The sequence below is a fragment of the Ambystoma mexicanum genome, chromosome 3p (assembly GCF_040938575.1).
Source record: "Ambystoma mexicanum isolate Mex_15411 chromosome 3p, UKY_AmexF1_1, whole genome shotgun sequence".
NCBI lineage: Eukaryota > Metazoa > Chordata > Amphibia > Caudata > Ambystomatidae > Ambystoma > Ambystoma mexicanum.
The window spans coordinates 962,097,049-962,113,728 of NC_090925.1; the positions used below are offsets into that span (position 1 = coordinate 962,097,049).

The 16,680-nt window shown below is 45.3% G+C and overlaps 1 protein-coding gene across 4 annotated transcripts in view; it reads left to right on the top strand.

Annotated features, from left to right (window-relative positions):
* Positions 1-16,680, top strand: part of ITCH (itchy E3 ubiquitin protein ligase) — a 2,968,415-nt gene that overhangs the window by 18,169 nt on the left and 2,933,566 nt on the right. The window contains exon 1 of one of the 4 annotated variants that reach the window (XM_069652267.1): positions 12,629-12,648. The exons of the other annotated variants lie outside the window; for them this stretch is intronic. The gene's annotated coding sequence lies outside the window, so the exon portion shown is untranslated. Of the gene's footprint in view, positions 1-12,628; positions 12,649-16,680 lie in introns of those variants that run through there. 4 annotated transcript variants of the gene reach the window in all.

The window sequence follows — 16,680 nt, forward strand, 5'->3', positions numbered from 1 at the left end:
ATTCCCCCTAGGTAGCTATAAGGGGACCCCGGAAGAAAGGTTGCCAGTGTTACAGATACCATGGGTGACTGGTTCTTTCCGTTACCTTGGCATAGTTGTGTATCACACTGTAGAGGAGGAACATAAGCACAACACTGTGGTAGCTGTTGAGAAAATCCAGAAATGCATGAAGTTTTGGGAGAAGTTGCCCCTAGCTATGATGGGACGGGGGGGGGCAATGCTTAAGATGGTGGTCCTACCTAGGCTTTTACATTATTTTAACAATATCCCACATATGATACCCAAGGAGTTCTTCGCTAAACTGAATAGTGTGCGGGGACTTCCTATGGCATGGTACCCGGAATAGAGTAGCGCTATGGAAGTTGCAGAACTTCTACGAAAAGGGAGATATCAGGCTGCCCAATTTTGAGGTCTACTACATAGCAAGTCAATTACAATATGTGGCCAATTGGCTCTCCGACAAAGTGACCCCTGAACATAGGTTGTTTGGGCGGGTTTGTACCCCCATTCTACTTAAGGGAAATGATATGGTTGCCTGAAACAGATATGAAGGAGCGCCCCAAGATGATGATGTTGGGGTGGAAAATGTGGCGTTGAGCGTGTCGGATGATGGAGGACCCATTCCCGTGCTCCCCGCAAGTACCACTGGTCGAATTAGCAGGAGGGGACAAGCAGCTGAGGGTGATTATCGGGAACTACTTGGAATCGGCGGGACTGGTAACGTTGGGGGACATCTGGCAAGAGGGGACCATTAGAGATTTCGAAGAACTTGGGGAGGAGGTGGGATTGCACACTGGCCAATATGTTACATACCATAAGATGGTCCAGAAAATTCGGAAAACGTGGCCCGAAACAGTGTTAGAGGAACCAGATGCTACTGTGGCGGTAATATGACATATCGGAAGGGGGGCATGAGATTTCTAGATTGTATGAGATGGTGGGGAAGGAATTGACACATTTGAGACTTGATTGGGAGGAGGAGGTGGGGGCCCCGGTGGGAGATGGGATGTGGGAACGTGCCCTGGGATATCACAAAAAAGTGTCAAGAAACGCCAGACTTAAACAAATACAGGTGTACATACCTCACAGAGCATACATGACCCCTCTGAAGATATCAGAGTTCCGGAATGCAGGGCGACAGGCGTGCCCTAAGTGCGGCATGGAAAACGCTGACATGACACATGTGTTGGTCATGCCCAGTAATCGAAGGTTTCTGGGGTGAAGTGGCACAAAAATTGGCGACAAAAGGGGTCACGCTTGTCATAGACACGGCTTGGGCCTGCTTGCTGGGAGGGTTCCCCCAGACCACGGAAACTTAAACATGTTGAGAAACTGAGAAATTTGGCATATGTGTTAGCAAAACGGAGGATCGCCATGGGATGGAAGAAGTGCCACAAGCCACGGGTGGAAGTATGGTGGAGGGAGTTACAGAAATGGGTGGAGGCTGAAACGGTAATATGGCAGGAGGCGAGCGGCATGAGTGGGGAGGAAGAAGTGGGTACCCTGATGGCATGGAAACTATTAATAGCGGAACTGTTTGGATCTATATCGGACCCGACTGAATCCGAAGATAGTGAGACCCAGCCACATGTAGCAAATACTGAACGAGATGTACAAATAGGCTCATAATGGAGGGTGGGACTTGGGGAGCAGTGGCAAACTGGAAATACAAATGGTGTTTACTGGAATTGTTGTAAATTACACTGCGTGTTGGGTTTGTTTGTATTGTTTGGTTTGAATAAAATTAATAAACTATTTAAAAAAAAAAAAACTACTATCCTATACAAAGACTCTGAACCACTGACTTTGGCCCAGGCCTATGAACTGAATTGCTGGTTGTAGTTAACTAAACCCCTTTGCCCTGCCTATGAAAGTAGTTGTGCTTCAGTCTTTTTACCCCTTTTTTAAAGTAACTGAAGTTCCATTTTGCTCCCACTTCTGGGGAGCTGAACTTGTTCAGTAACTTATTGGTTGTGTATTTGTAATACATTAGCATATGATATTGAGCTGCTCTTGCTAGTGTAATGTTTTCCAAATTACTCTGTAAATAAATGTATATTCTTTTATCAAGAAACCTTGAGTAAGTGTTTGTTTAAATCACTATATTTGTTGGTCCTTTGTGTAACTTATTCTACTGCTCACTTTACTCTTGAGATAAGTCTGGCTGCTTAGCCACTGCTACCTCATTACTGTGTAGTACGGCCTTGTACAAAGGTGAAATTGTACTGACACTTTGTCTTAATTGCATGTAGTGTTCCCCAAGGGCACTGCATGTGATTCTGCCTAACGGGGGACACCCCCGCAATCCCGGCTCCCCTTAAATGGTGTAATGGGGTACACCTTTAACGGATCAAAACACAGCATTTTTGCCGCAATTTTATTTGTACAGGTGACATTTTTTCTGCGATTTTATCACTGCATACCGTTTACTTCTTCCAATCAGGCACTTAAAATAGTAATTTCGTGGTACTATGTGCACTAATGGTCCAAACATATCCATGCAGGGGTGCAATATTCTACATGTCTTTTTCCTATTTTTTTGTTGTTAGTATTTTTACTCCCTGTTTTTGTTTTTTGGGAGTATTTGCCAATCTTTAGGTAGTAAAAGTGGCCGATACACCCCTTATCTGTAGGGCTGAGTGAGTGCATGCATTATGTGACTAGTGGTGCTGCACCACTGCGGCTGGCATGGCTAAAGACGTTTTTGTCAGAAGGCATTTCAGCCTTGCCATGCTAGCCGCAATACAAATTCAGAAGAGGGCCCCCTGTTGGATTCGATTGGATTTAACCAGCATTTTCAAGATGGCGTACCGTGTATGCTTGTAGCATTTCTGGTTTCCATGGTGATGTAGATGGATGCCGTGCACTCGATTCTACTGGAAGCAATATTGACTTGACAAGCAGGGTAAGATTTTATTGTTGATCACGAGATATTCATATTACTCTGAGTTTTGGATGCACGATATGAGGGGTCATTTCCTCATCACTGATGCGCCTATTTCTGGACTTTTTACAGTGCTATCGATTGAAACACTATAGAGTAGCCGTAGTAGTGACTACAGAATTAGTTAAGGCGTTGCAAGTAGGATATGGATTCCGGACCTGTTGAAAATATCCATTTGAGGAAAGTGGAACCCCTGGAGGGGGCAAGTTATTTACTACAGACCATCTCCTATAGTTATATCAGTTTCTTGAGACCAATTAATAGCTTGCGTGTCAATGATAATATGGGTAGTGACGCCGCACTCCTCACCTGGCGGTTTTTCTGTTAGAGTGAACTTCTGTTGATCTTGGGCCTAATTCCTGGTGTCCCCTGCCCGCATCCACCACATTCAGCCCTCCCTCCTCCAGACCGCTTCCCCTCCGTGTTTTGTCTATTCCTCCCGCCTCTCCCCTCCCCTGATTGGCCGGACCGCTTTCTCCTTGTCCCCGATTGGCTCGGGAGTACAGAGCAGCTGAGCCTACCGCTCGCGCTCCACTCGTGCTTGCCACTTTGTATCCTGCACCACGGTGAGTGTTAGATTGGCGAGCTAAGACCCTCTTGGGCCTAATTCCTGGTGTCCCCTGCCCGCATCCACCACATTCAGCCCTCCCTCCTCCAGACCGTTTCCCTTCCGTGTTTTTGTCTATTCCTCCCGCCTCTCCCCTCCCCTGATTGGCCGGGCCGCTTCCTCCTTGTCCCCGATTGGCTCGCGAGTACAGAGCAGTTGAGCCTACCGCTCGCTCTCCACTCGTGCTTGCCACTTTGTATCCTGCACCACGGTGAGAGTTAGATTGATGAGCTAAGACCCTCTTGGGCCTAATTCCTGGTGTCCCCTGCCCGCATCCACCACATTCAGCCCTCCCTCCTCCAGACCGTTTCCCTTCCGTGTTTTGTCTATTCCTCCCGCCTCTCCCCTCCCCTGATTGGCCGGGCCGCTTCCTCCTTATCCCCATTGGTGCAGACGAGAAGCTCCCCATCTCTCTGCTGGTCCTCCCAAGGCAGCCCTCTGCCTGGCAGCCCCTGCGGCTAAGGACCCGAGGCAAAGGACGACTCCTTCAGGGACGACTCCAGATCGTATCTGCAGGTATCCGCAGGAGAAGCAAGAAGCCAACAACAAGTAAGTGTGGCAAGGGCGGGGCCAGAAGCAACTACTTCAAGCCATACTACCCTACCACTCATCTAACAATGCATCACCACCGTAAACTCATTATAATTGCTTTCAGAAACTCTGTCCTTTGCATGTGAAAAGTGTCCCCAACTGCATTTAGAAGCTGTGACCAATAGCCTCTCTGAAAAAGTTGCATTTAGAAGTGTACCCAATTGCATTTAGAAGTTGTGCCCAATAGTCTCTCTGAAAAAGTTGCATTTAGAAGTGTACCCAATTGCATTTAGAAGTCTGCCCAATAGCCTCTCTCTGAAAGTTGCATCTAGAAGTGTGCTAATATCCTCTCTGTGAAAGTTGCATCTAGAAGTTGTGACCAATAGCCTCCCTGAGAAAAGTTGTATCTAGAAGTGTACCCAATTGCATTTAGAAGTTGTGACCAATAGCCTCTCTCTGAAAGTTGCATCTGGCAGTGTGCTAATATCCTCTCTGTGAAAGTTGCATCTAGAAGTTGTGACCAATAGCCTCCCTGAGAAAAGTTGTATCTAGAAGTGTACCCAATTGCATTTAGAAGTTGTGACCAATAGCCTCTCTCTGAAAGTTGCATCTGGCAGTGTCCTAATATCCTCTCTGTGAAAGTTGCATTTAGAAGTTGTGGCCAATAGCCTCTCTGAGAAAGTTGTATCTAGAAGTGTCTCCAATTGCATTTAGAAGTGTGCCCAATTGCATTTAGAAGTGTGCCCAATTGCATTTAGAAGTGTACCCAATTTCATTTAGAAGATGTGACCAATAGCCTCTCTGAAAAAGTTGCATTTAGAAGTGTACCCAATTGCATTTAGAAGTTGTGCCCAATAGTCTCTCTGAAAAAGTTGCATGTAGAAGTGTACCCAATTGCATTTAGAAGTCTGCCCAATAGCCTCTCATTGAAAGTTGCATTTAGAAGTCTGCCCAATAGCCTCTCTGTGAATTTAGAAGTGTGCCCAATAGCCTCTCTCTGAAAGTTGCATCTAGAAGTTGTGACCAATAGCCTCCCTGAGAAAAGTTGTATTTAGAAGTGTCCCAATTGCAATTAGAAGTTGTGCCCAATAGCCTCTCTCTGAAAGTTGCATCTAGCAGTGTGCTAATATCCTCTCTGTGAAAGTTGCATTTAGAAGTTGTGGCCAATAGCCTCTCTGAGAAAGTTGTATCTAGAAGTGTACCTAATTGCATTTAGAAGTGTCTCCAATTGCATTTAGAAGTGTACCCAATTGCATTTAGAAGTGTACCCAACTGCATTTAGAAATTATGACCAATAGCCTCTCTGAAAAAGTTGCATTTAGAATTGTACCCAATTGAATTCAGAAGTTGTGCCCAATAGTCTCTCTGAAAAAGTTGCATTTAGAAGTGTACCCAATTGCATTTAGAAGTTGTGACCAATAGCCTCTCTGAAAAAGTTGCATTTAGAAGTGTACCCAATTGCATTTAGAAGTGTACCCAATTGCATTTAGAGTGCGTGAGTGTGTCGAGCAGACAGGAGTGTGTAGGGCAATCTTGAACGCCTGAAATGAATAATAATGCATAGAACGGACCTGATAGCATAGAATTGCGTGACTTACATAATATGTTTTGGAATGCAGGGAACATCTGAAAGAGCATATATCATACCACACCCCACGCTTACTCTCTTCTTTACACCACCACTCAAATAGAACACAGAGATACTATGACACCATTCGGTATAACTGTTCTCATATCAACATCTCCCGCTCACTCCCCATCACTGTAAGTAATCACTGCTGGTTTCACACCCCCAGCCAGGCGTTCTCCTCAGGCCTAACGTAGCCACACTCGGTCTGGATAAATCCTGCCAGAGCGAACACATACTCCTGATCTCTCAACCACCACACCTACCGCTAAGAAGCAGCTACCACACGAATTCCGCACCAGCTGCACACATACCGGGTGCGCACACGCACCTTAGGACTCTCTCTACTCTCTCTACTGACCCGAACTTCGGTTCCCAAGGGCGTTCAACCCACCAGCGCCTTCAGACCATACCAATGGTATATAAGGCGCTATATAAATGCAAAATAACAATATCGAATTCCATAATTGAACACTGTGCATGTACTCTAGATACGCAATTGAGATGCTGTTATCTTGAAGTGGACTAGTGGCAACGGGCTCAGGTTCGATTTATCTAGTTACATTGATTTTACCGATTGCGGGCTATCATTCTTCTTTGAACCATAGGATTCGGTTCTTCATCCTGCCACTCAATTCTTTATCTGTTGCGCCAAAAGGCACAGTTTAGGTAAGCCCTTCGGGTCCCTGGGTTTTCACAGCACTTAGAGGCATTTAATGCATGGAAGAGGGATTAACACATGGGATTACATCTCACTACCACTAATGGGATACTAAACAGTATATTTTACTGATTTTCGATGTGGGGTCACATCCAGCTGGCTATCGGTGATGGAGGTTCTCACCTTAGCACTGTAGCGACATGATCGAGTGTCTTTATTATTTATAGATTTAGAATTGTGCAGATGATTGAATATTGGTTTTCCTTAGAGTATACAAGATTGATTTTGTCTTTTTTCCTTTCCAGTCCTTTTTGGCTCTTGAAGGAGTTCCTACCTCGAAACTCATCGGCTTCTTACGGACTTTGTTGTAGAAAATGTTATGTAGGGAATTGTGTAGATTTTTGTAAGGTGGAAGGTAAGCCTGAAATTGTGGCAATGAAGTTGATGAGCAGAATATACACTGAAATCGTGATTTTGAGAGATATGTAGTATAATCTACGTACTTGACATACATTCAACATAGAACATACAGAACCCCCTCCCTATTGATATTGGCAAGGTACGGACTGAGCGCCTGTTTGCGGACGGGGTTGGACAGGATCAACATTACCGAAAGAGGCGGGGGTAGTAGAAAATGTACTATTGTTTTACACAAAAAGTGTGCAATGTAGAAGAAGTACATAAAGATATTATACGTAGTAATAAGTAAATCTGGAAACCTGAAGCTGGGAAAAGAAAACAACAAATGTAATAAGCATGTAGAATGAAGTGGATGGTTTATATATATATATATATATATATATATATATATATATATATATATATATATATATATATAAAAAAAAAGATACTTCCAGCATAATCACTTCACAGAAATTCGGCAACCTGGAACGACAGTGGACGGATGCAGTAGGACGAAGGGATATTACAGCAAAAGAGTGAGTGCAGATAATTTGTTTTTATATGCGTGTGTTTTTTTTTTTTTTTTTTTTTGGTATGTGGTGCATAAATAATAATTTCTTTCTGTTTTGACTCAGAAATGGCTAGTACTTTGAAGTGGCTGGAGGAGTATTTCCCACATGGGGAAATGTCTGAAGACAGCGACAAAAATGATGCACATTGCTCTGCATATGCAAAATAGTGACCAGTGTTTTATAGGCATTGCATTTTTTTTAAAAAAAAATTTTAAGAGCAGGAAAAAAAAGACGAAAGGGTAACAAATGAGACGGAAGAAGACAGGATAAAGAGGATACAGGAGAAAATGGACATATTGAATGCCAATTTTCAAAGTTTACGGGAGTTTGTGGAGGACTGTGTGAGAGGAAAAGTTTATCATTGCCCCACCTGCACCTGCCCTGCTTCTCCATTCCCTAGTGAACCATCCCCAAACCTTGAACAGGAAAATAGACGTTTTGACCCAATATCCATCCCTTCTTCCCCTCACAAATCTTCTCATAGCCAGCCCGTGTTGAATCCTAATTCCCCCATATTTGTTTTAGTGTCCGCTTCCCCCGCTATTTCTTTAGAATGATGTGTGTGTGTGTGTGTGTGTGTGTGTGTGTAATGTTTTTGTACAGTAGTTGTAGAGAAAGAGTTTGTGTAGATTTTTTTTTTTTAAAAAAGACGTTAAATGTTCGCGAACAGCACGCCTGTTTGACCTATCCGCAAGCAATAGAATGTGGGTGCTGTCTAATGTGAAGTAAGACGGATGTGATGTATGACTGCACCATCTTTTGAAAATGTGCATACATAAACAGAAAGGGGTGTCCAAAGGATATACTACCTCAGCGTACCGCTCGGAAACGAGATAATGTTCATAGAACACACAAGATGTCCGGAATGGGTGTAAATGAGTAAAAAGGGAGTGTGTGAAGGACAGTATAGCGGTCCGTATTGGGCGCAGTCAAAATGGTGCCGTCCGTAGAACAGGCACGGTGACCGGCAAGTTTGTAGGCAAACAAAATGGAGTTGTCCTAAGGACACTGCAACTGTCCGTACAGTGAACATAGCATGCATGCACACGTAAGTATTGCGAACATCGCGCCAGTTCCTAACTGCCCGCCTCACTTGTGTCGCACTTTGATTGTTTGCATTTGCTGTCCAGGGGACTTTCATTACGGGGGCGGATGTGTTGTGGATGTCATCTTGTGACCGCACCTACGCTGAGCGTGGGGACTAGTTTCCATGGTTTGTGTGCTTCCGCAACAATAAAAATGCACTTGTAGACACAAGGTAAAGTATTGTAGAGTTGCTGTGTAAAATGTGTGTACTGCTTTGTAGGGATGAAGACGGTCACGAGGCACACCCCTGCACCCCTACAAAAGGCCACCCCCCCCGAGCGCATCTTCATTGTCCTACTAGCTATAGCAGATTGAGGTGTGTTGCCTTTACTGCTGTAGTGACCAAAAGGAAACTAATCGGTATGGCTTCCATGGCTGCTGTTGGATCATTAGCCTCTGCACCACCCTCAAACCCGCCACCATCATCACCTCACCAAGGGCCTGCAGAGAAAGATATGGGTGAGGATGTAGAGATTGAGGAGGAAGAGGAGGAGGAAGAGAATGAAGTGGAGGAACTCCGCACTAGGAGCACTCTGCGGGAGTTGTGGGTGTGGCGATTGTTTTCCGTTTATGGGAATGTACCAAAAGCACGTGCAAACCTGGTGAAGTGTAACCAGTGCGATGTGGTGTTGTCGCGGGAGATTTGGAGCATTCAGTTTTGGTATGAAAACCATGAAGCGACACCTCACTTCGTTCCACACTGCAGACATTCGCAAGGTGGTGCCATGTGAAGAGCGTAGTCGTTTGAGTTCCTCCACAGCATCCTTGGTATCTGATCCTCCCACCACAAGAGACACTCCTGTGGGGGAGCGCCTCCCTCCAGCTGCTTCACAAGCCATTCGCAATGCTGTGGACCCTTAACTTTCAAAGTTGACAGTAGTGTGCACGTATTGTGACACAGTACTCTGCAGGGGGGGAGAGTTTTCGAAGTGCTTGTGAGGCTGCAGTCACCGAGCACCAGAAGATCTGCTTCTTACCTAAATAAAGATCACCCTTAATATATGACTGTTCAATTGCCCTTTCTTATCCCCATGGCTGGTGTCCCTTCCTTACCCTCCTTTCGCCTCTTCTGCTATTGTCGAGTGCTGTTAATCAATGAACGTAAAAAAAACAAAAATGACAGAGGGCTCTTTTCAGAGCCGTCTTTCTCAGTATAACGATAGAACTATGAAGTGAAGGCAGTAGACGGACATTCGTAGAGGGGAAAAAGGGAGGGTGCAAGCGGAGCAAACGCAATAAAGTGTACGTTGGGAGTAAGTGGCGGCTCTGAAAAGAGCCTTTTGGTGGTGTGTTGTGTGGGTCAAAAACAGTGGATTGGGGAAAACGGATTGTCAGATAAGTTAGTGTGATTGCAAAAGAGGGCGCAATGCATTTTGTAAATTGTGAAGAAACATTTGATTGCCAGCATATTTGAGGTGGACTCCATCTCTGCGGAAAATTAAACTGCTACGAAACAAAATGTTTTCATTGTGGAAAGAGGACATGCCCACATATCTTAAAAAGGCACACACAGCCTTATTCACATTGCGTCTCGCTTTCTCCATTTGTGGACCAAATGCAGAAGAGCGCAACCATATTTGTCTTTGGGCAATACGGGAAAAAAGTATTTGACAATTTGGAAACCTGTCCATGAGCTTCGCGAGTCCTTCCTTCATGGCAAATTGCAAAGAAATTCCAGATACATGGCCTAGACTGTTTCCTCCACAATGAGTGATCAGTATATCTGGAGGACGCTATGTCTGTAAAGTAACACAAAGAGGTGCCAAGTCCAGCCATCTCCTGCCACGCACGCCATGCCAGTGCACTTCCGCATGTGGAAATCCGAGATTTGTACATAAACTAGGGCTACATAAACTAGGGCTTTCTGCATGCACCTTCAACCAATGTATGAAGAGTCTCCCACAATCCAGATAATCTGTTTTCGAGCATGGAAAGCCATGGCTGTGTGGTCCTGTGAGGGAGAAGACGGTCTTACTAAAGTACGTCGGTCAGAACACACCTACTGAACTTTATGGACCAATCCCTAGCTCCGCTCATTCTCATTTACATGCGGCTCCACCCTTCAATCCCCGGTGGTGATATGTGCTGGCTGCTAACTACCGCCATGTTCGCGGACATGTACAGGATCAGAGCGTGACGATGGTACATTAAAGTACTATTCCCCTTTTTCCCCTTTAAGGTAGGCTCTGAAAAGAGCCTTTTTTTAATTTTTGGCCACATATCGTACAGATGTGGTATTTTACGTATTTTTTTTGTATTTTTTGTCCTTGCTTTACTCTTGCAATTATTACAGAACCTTCTCTAAAGCAAGCCTTATGTTCCAAAAGAACATCGCATTTCCCAAAGAAGATAGCGCAACATCATCTCCTTCAAAGTAATGCGCATTGCTTGGAGCAATGTTATCGTGGCTACAAAAAAACATACCAACTCGTAGCATGAATGCACGCATGCCGCGATTGATGATGCACCTCCCGATGCTTTGATCTGGACAGAAAACAGAAGTGTTGTTCCATTGTGCTCTCGGGAGTAAAGCAGAAAAAAATCACTTTCGATGTTGGGAAGATGGTCATGAGTGCTTCAACCAACTGTGCCAAATCTGCCAACAAAGTATGTGAAGTCAGATATCCTAAGTGGCAAGCACCGTAGTGCAAAATTACCACATGAGTGATCATTCTACACATGTCTCTGCAAACTTTCCGAATTGCCCCAGCATTGGCATCAGTGTCAGCGCTCCACACCACCTCCACTCCTCGCACATCGAAATGGTGTGCCACATGCCTACTCTCGGCATAGTGTTGTAAGCCTTGCACAAAAATGTCTCTAAGCAGCAAAACCCTGACCTTCTCCACCTCTGCGCCTTTTCAGTGTGCGCACCGTCTTTCGACACGAGTAATGTGAACATCTGATTGGCTGATGCTTACAGTCGTCTGTCCATGGAGGATTTGCTGTAGAAACCCGTATGTGACACGCCCTTCCAGCGGACAAGCGTTGCCTACGTGCGGCACGTAACTCTTACCCAGTCCTTCCACCCTTTCTACAGCAGTTCCAAAGCGAGTCCCTCATTGGACACAACTAAGCGGGCGCACAATCATCCACCAATCACATAGAACATCGCTAATTTTGACTCTGTCATCAACATTGCGCACTTCAAAATTACTGTTGATGATTCTTAATGGAAATCGCATGCCATTGCAAAGCACCTACTTGACAAGCTGCTGTGCAAGGATTGCGAATTTCTACGTACAGCTCCATGCATGTCCACATGCATCAGTATAGAGTACAGGTATGTACATTTGAATCAGATTACACGTGGAAGCCTTATGATTTAAAATAGACAAAATAATGCCGGTAAATGTCCACAGGGAACACATAACAACGCTCCCCCTTTTAAAGTGCAAGATTGCCGATTTGTCATTAACAAATCGCACGACTGCTTACTGTCTTCTGCATAACCTGTACATACGTTGCAAGCATGCCTATTTAGGCATAGCTCTCAACCATTTTTGTCTTAAAGGCAGGAGAAATCCACCAATTTTGTTTTTGGCGGGTGAGACGCCCATTGGAATGAATGGGCGTGCAGGAGGCTTGGCGGGTGTGTCTGCCCTTTACAAGGCGGGTGACAGCCACCAAAAGCATGTGAGTTGAGAAGTATAATTTAGGGCAGACCTCAATTTTGTATGTGAAAATGTCGGAGTTCTGTACTCTGTACTGCCTACAGTAATGCCACTTGCAATGTGATCGTATGAGAATAGTAAGCGCTCCCGATTGTAGTGCTGACATGTCCTTCGGAGGGTCTCCCGATTTTTCGACATCGTGCTTTTCATTAACAAGTACAAAATGTTTGCCCATCTAGTACTTTGCCCAATCGCTTACAAACCTCTCTCCTATGCATACTACACTTTGTAAAGAACAAGGCATTTGCAAACCCTTAAAAAATGTAGTTATTTTGAAGGACTTTCAAGTACCATATTGAAAGCAGTATGCAAAGACTGCACAGAGAGAAGTGAAATGTGCATGTGGACTGGGTTGAAATATGAAAGTTCAACCCTCTGACGAAAGAAGTACAAGTAAAGTCTGCAGTATCATGACGGCTGCAAACACACAAAGTAATTCATACTGTTTTTTTTAATTCACAGTGAAGACTACTCTCCTGAGAATCAACAGCATCTACACTGCAGATGACATATCCGAAGAAACCTGGTCATCTCGTGCAAAAAAGTAAGTACAGTACAACCTTCATTTTGTAACTACTCCTTAACCCTTTAAGTGCCATGGGTATTTCTCCCCAGTGCCAGGGCCTTTTTTGGTGATTTTTGGTATGTGGCCATTCAATGGCTTGTAACTTTTTTGTTACACGAGATATCTCGGCCAAATTTGGCTCCTTTTTTTCCCACATGTAGGCGGTCGTAACGCCACCCAGGAATCCCAGGTTGCTGTAGGGGGGTGAGAGAAAATAAGGAAAAAGTGCGAAAATTTTGGGTTTTTTCAAAAAATGCCAATAAAATGATGTACAAAGAAGCCTGTGGTTTTTTCTTTGTAAGAGCTAGGAACAAATGGTTTGCTGTGCTGAGTTCCCCAATTTCGTGGCTTTCAGGAACAGGTTGAGTGGAAATGGAAAAAAATTATTTTGAAGTGGTAATCAACCGTTTTGTGAGAGGTAGGCGATTTTTGCCAATTGGACATGCATGGACGGAATGGAAGAAAAGGGCAGGAAAGCCAAATTGGAGGACAGAAAGGCATATATTTTTGAAAAGTAGACAAAATTCCAAGTTTAGGAAGGGGTGATTTGCATAGGTCAGGCAACAACTAGGTAGGGGCAACTGCCATTGAATGGGGGAAAAGCGGGAAAATGACTGAAAAAAAGGTATGTGTTGGACATGGTTGGCTTGGTACGGCAATGGCTTCTATGAATTTTGAGAAAAGCAATGCTCCGCTACATTCCCCCGACTCTTGCAGTTAGGAGAGCATACCTTTTTTGTAGTGTTTTTACAAAACAAGCAATATCACAAGCCAAACACTGAGCCATGGTACACAGGAGTTTTACGCTCACGGCCTGACCAGACACACTTAGCATGTGTAAGTTGGGAAAACCAAATGTGGTGAGGAACGGCAGCCATACATGTTTTGAAAGAGCACAGGCAGACCTTTTCAAGGGTAGGTGACTTGTGCAGGTTACAAAAGTGTATGGTGGCTAAAGCAGGGACTAAATGTAGGTCACATTTGGGAAAAGAAAGGGTTGTGAGACAAAGGGCACCAGCAAATGGGTCAAAACGTTATGAAAACCACACAAACACAACACATGGCCTACCGTCCCGCGTTCCCACAGGTGTCCCGATGAAAACGGTACCCCACATGTGTGGGTGCACCTACCTGGCCGCCAAGGGGAAAGCCTAAAACACAAGTAACCCCAAGTGTGTTTTCAGAGCGAAATCTCAGACATTCTGCCGACCGGCGCAACGTACAGATATGGGCCTCGGGTGTCCAAGCCACTGAGGAAAACAGGGAACCCCATGCATTTCCGAAAAGAGGATACCCGTGGGAATCCGCAGAGGTATGATTTGCGCACATCGCCCCAGAATTTATTACCCAGACAGCCCTGCAAAGTCCGAAATGTGGGAGAAAAAAACGCTTTTTCCGCACATTTCGCTCGACGCACCCATCGAAACAAGCCCCCAACAACACATGGCCTACCGTCACGCGTTCCCACAGGTGTCCCGATGAAAACGGTACCCCACATGTGTGGGTGCACCTACCTGGCCGCCAAGGGGAAAGCCTAAAACACAAGTAACCCCCAGTCTGTTTGCAGAGGGGAATCTCAGCCATTCTGCCGACCGGCACAACATACAGATATGGGCCTCGGGTGTCCAAGCCACCAAGGAAAACAGGGAACCCCATGCATTTCCGAAAAGAGGACACCCGTGGGAATCGGCAGAGGTATGATTTGCGCACATCGCCCGAGAACTTATTACCGAAATGTGCCCCGGACTTTGCGGGGGTGTCTGGGTTACTGCGGATTGTACCACATGCCAGTGTGCCCACATTGAACAATTCCTTGAACAGTGGAATTCCAGTGTAGAAATTAAATGATGTCCCTTGTGGAGCCATGGTGTGAGAAGATCCCAAACAATCTTCTCACTTGTCCCTAAACGGGCTGGGCAGCCCGGAGGGTTTAGGGTAGAGTCTTTACCGGTGTAGACTCTCATGCTGCTGACATACCCAGTGGTACTTTCACACAACATGTACATTTTAATCCCATATCGTGATCTCTTGCTAGGAATGTATTGCCTGAATACAAGGCGACCTTTGAACAACACCAACGATTCATCAATGGATATGTTCTGGCTAGGAACATGCACCTCTGCAAATCGGTGAGTGAAGTGGTCCAGAAATGGCTTCAGTTTGAACAGCCTATCAAAGTTTGGGTCCGTTTTGGGTAATGCTGCCGAGTTGTCATTGAAGTGCAACATACAGTGCAGTGCTTGAAAGCGATTTCTGCTCATTGTGGCTGAAAAAAACGGGCAATAAAGTGGTGCTACAGTAGACCAGTATATCGCGACAGACGGCTTGTGTCCAATTCCCATGAGCAAAATGAGACCCCAAAACTGTCTCAATTCAACATACTGCAGCTAATGCCTCCGCACCAGACATTGATCGCCGAGAAGCCATGAGTACCTTCGCTATGGAACCCTTCACTGCCCAAAGACCAGATGAAGACTGAAACAATAAGTATGTGTGCTTCTGAAAGTATGGAACGTAGCACAGTAAGTGGTATTCAGTGCCACAAACCTACTCCACACAAGTACACCAAAAGGTCCAGACTTTGCTCACAAACTGTAGCAGCCCTCTGCAACATGACATACTCCCTGCACGCTACAATAAACGGAGTAGCACTTTGCAAACACTCACGTGAAATGCTAAGGACCAGCTGACTGCTTTCCTACAAGTGGGTAGACAGCTACAACACACCTGCACCTAAGAGAAAGAGAACAAAAAATCTATGGACAATGTACTATTCCGCTAAACTGTACAGAAATACAAGCGTGGGGACGAGGATTTCAGCCACACTACCTATTCAGAAACAGCCAACATGCTTTGCACCATGCCCTCCTCCATGGGATGCTTGTGGATGGGAAATCGAGGTGAGAAGCAACCATGCAATGTATTAGTGATTGGGTGAGTTGAAAAGCCATAGGCAATGAAGAAGCAGAAAGGGAAGATAAATAAAGTACACGGCTGGCCCTTCCGGGCAACTGCTGGCACACTTTTGACAAAAACACCTGCTCATTCACATAGGGGTGTCTATTGTAAGGGGAAAGCTCACAAGGACAAAATTATTGCAAGGCCAAGCAAATTGATGTAGGCTGAAGCAAGTAGTAATGGGTACCTAAGAAATAAGCAGCACAAACATACTGAATGCTTTGACATGCCATGAATGCAAACAATTGCTAGGAAGTGGAAGTCTCACTGCCAACATACTTACTACCATTTTTATTCACTTTTCACATCTTCCAGTGCGTCCATCAGTCACTGGGCAAACCCCCCCTAAAATAGCGTCTGGGCAAAATCCATTATGTTTCCAATGAACAGCTCCATGCCTGTTTTGGAAAGGTGCACCCCATCTCTGTGAAACATCACAGCACCTTTGATATTGCCATGGTGAATGGTCCGTATTCTGGTGTTGCCCTCTGTCAGTCTAGTGAACTCGCCATTCAGTTTCCACACCGAGCGGTTGATGGCCCTTCTATTCCCTTGAGTTCTCCAATCCATCCTGGGAATCATCTGGGACCAGGCCACCACAGTGTTTGGGAACCTCTGTGCAATCCATTCAAGGTCTGCCATGAGCTGCTCCCGTACCAGCTTCCGTCCCACAGACGCAAAATCATTTCCTCCCAGGTGAACCACTATAAAGTCTGGGGGGGGGGGCGGGGCCTGTCCTTTTGCATGGGCAGCGATGATGGCTCCTCAGAGCTGGTGAAGGCGCATCCCCCCCCCACCCCAAACCAATGCACTGCAAGGCCATCCCTTCCAGACCCAGATGTAGGTGGCCCTCGGAAAAGTCGTGCAGCCCTTTGGATATAAGAGTGGCCGAAAATCCACACAACCCTCATCCTCACTAGGAAATGGAAACAGGAAAACCCCCATGATTATGGCTACACATACATTTTTACCAAATTACACAACAATTGCGGCAATACATGACTCTTGTAACAATCCCAGACACACACTTCACCCATTCGGAAACCACCTCTC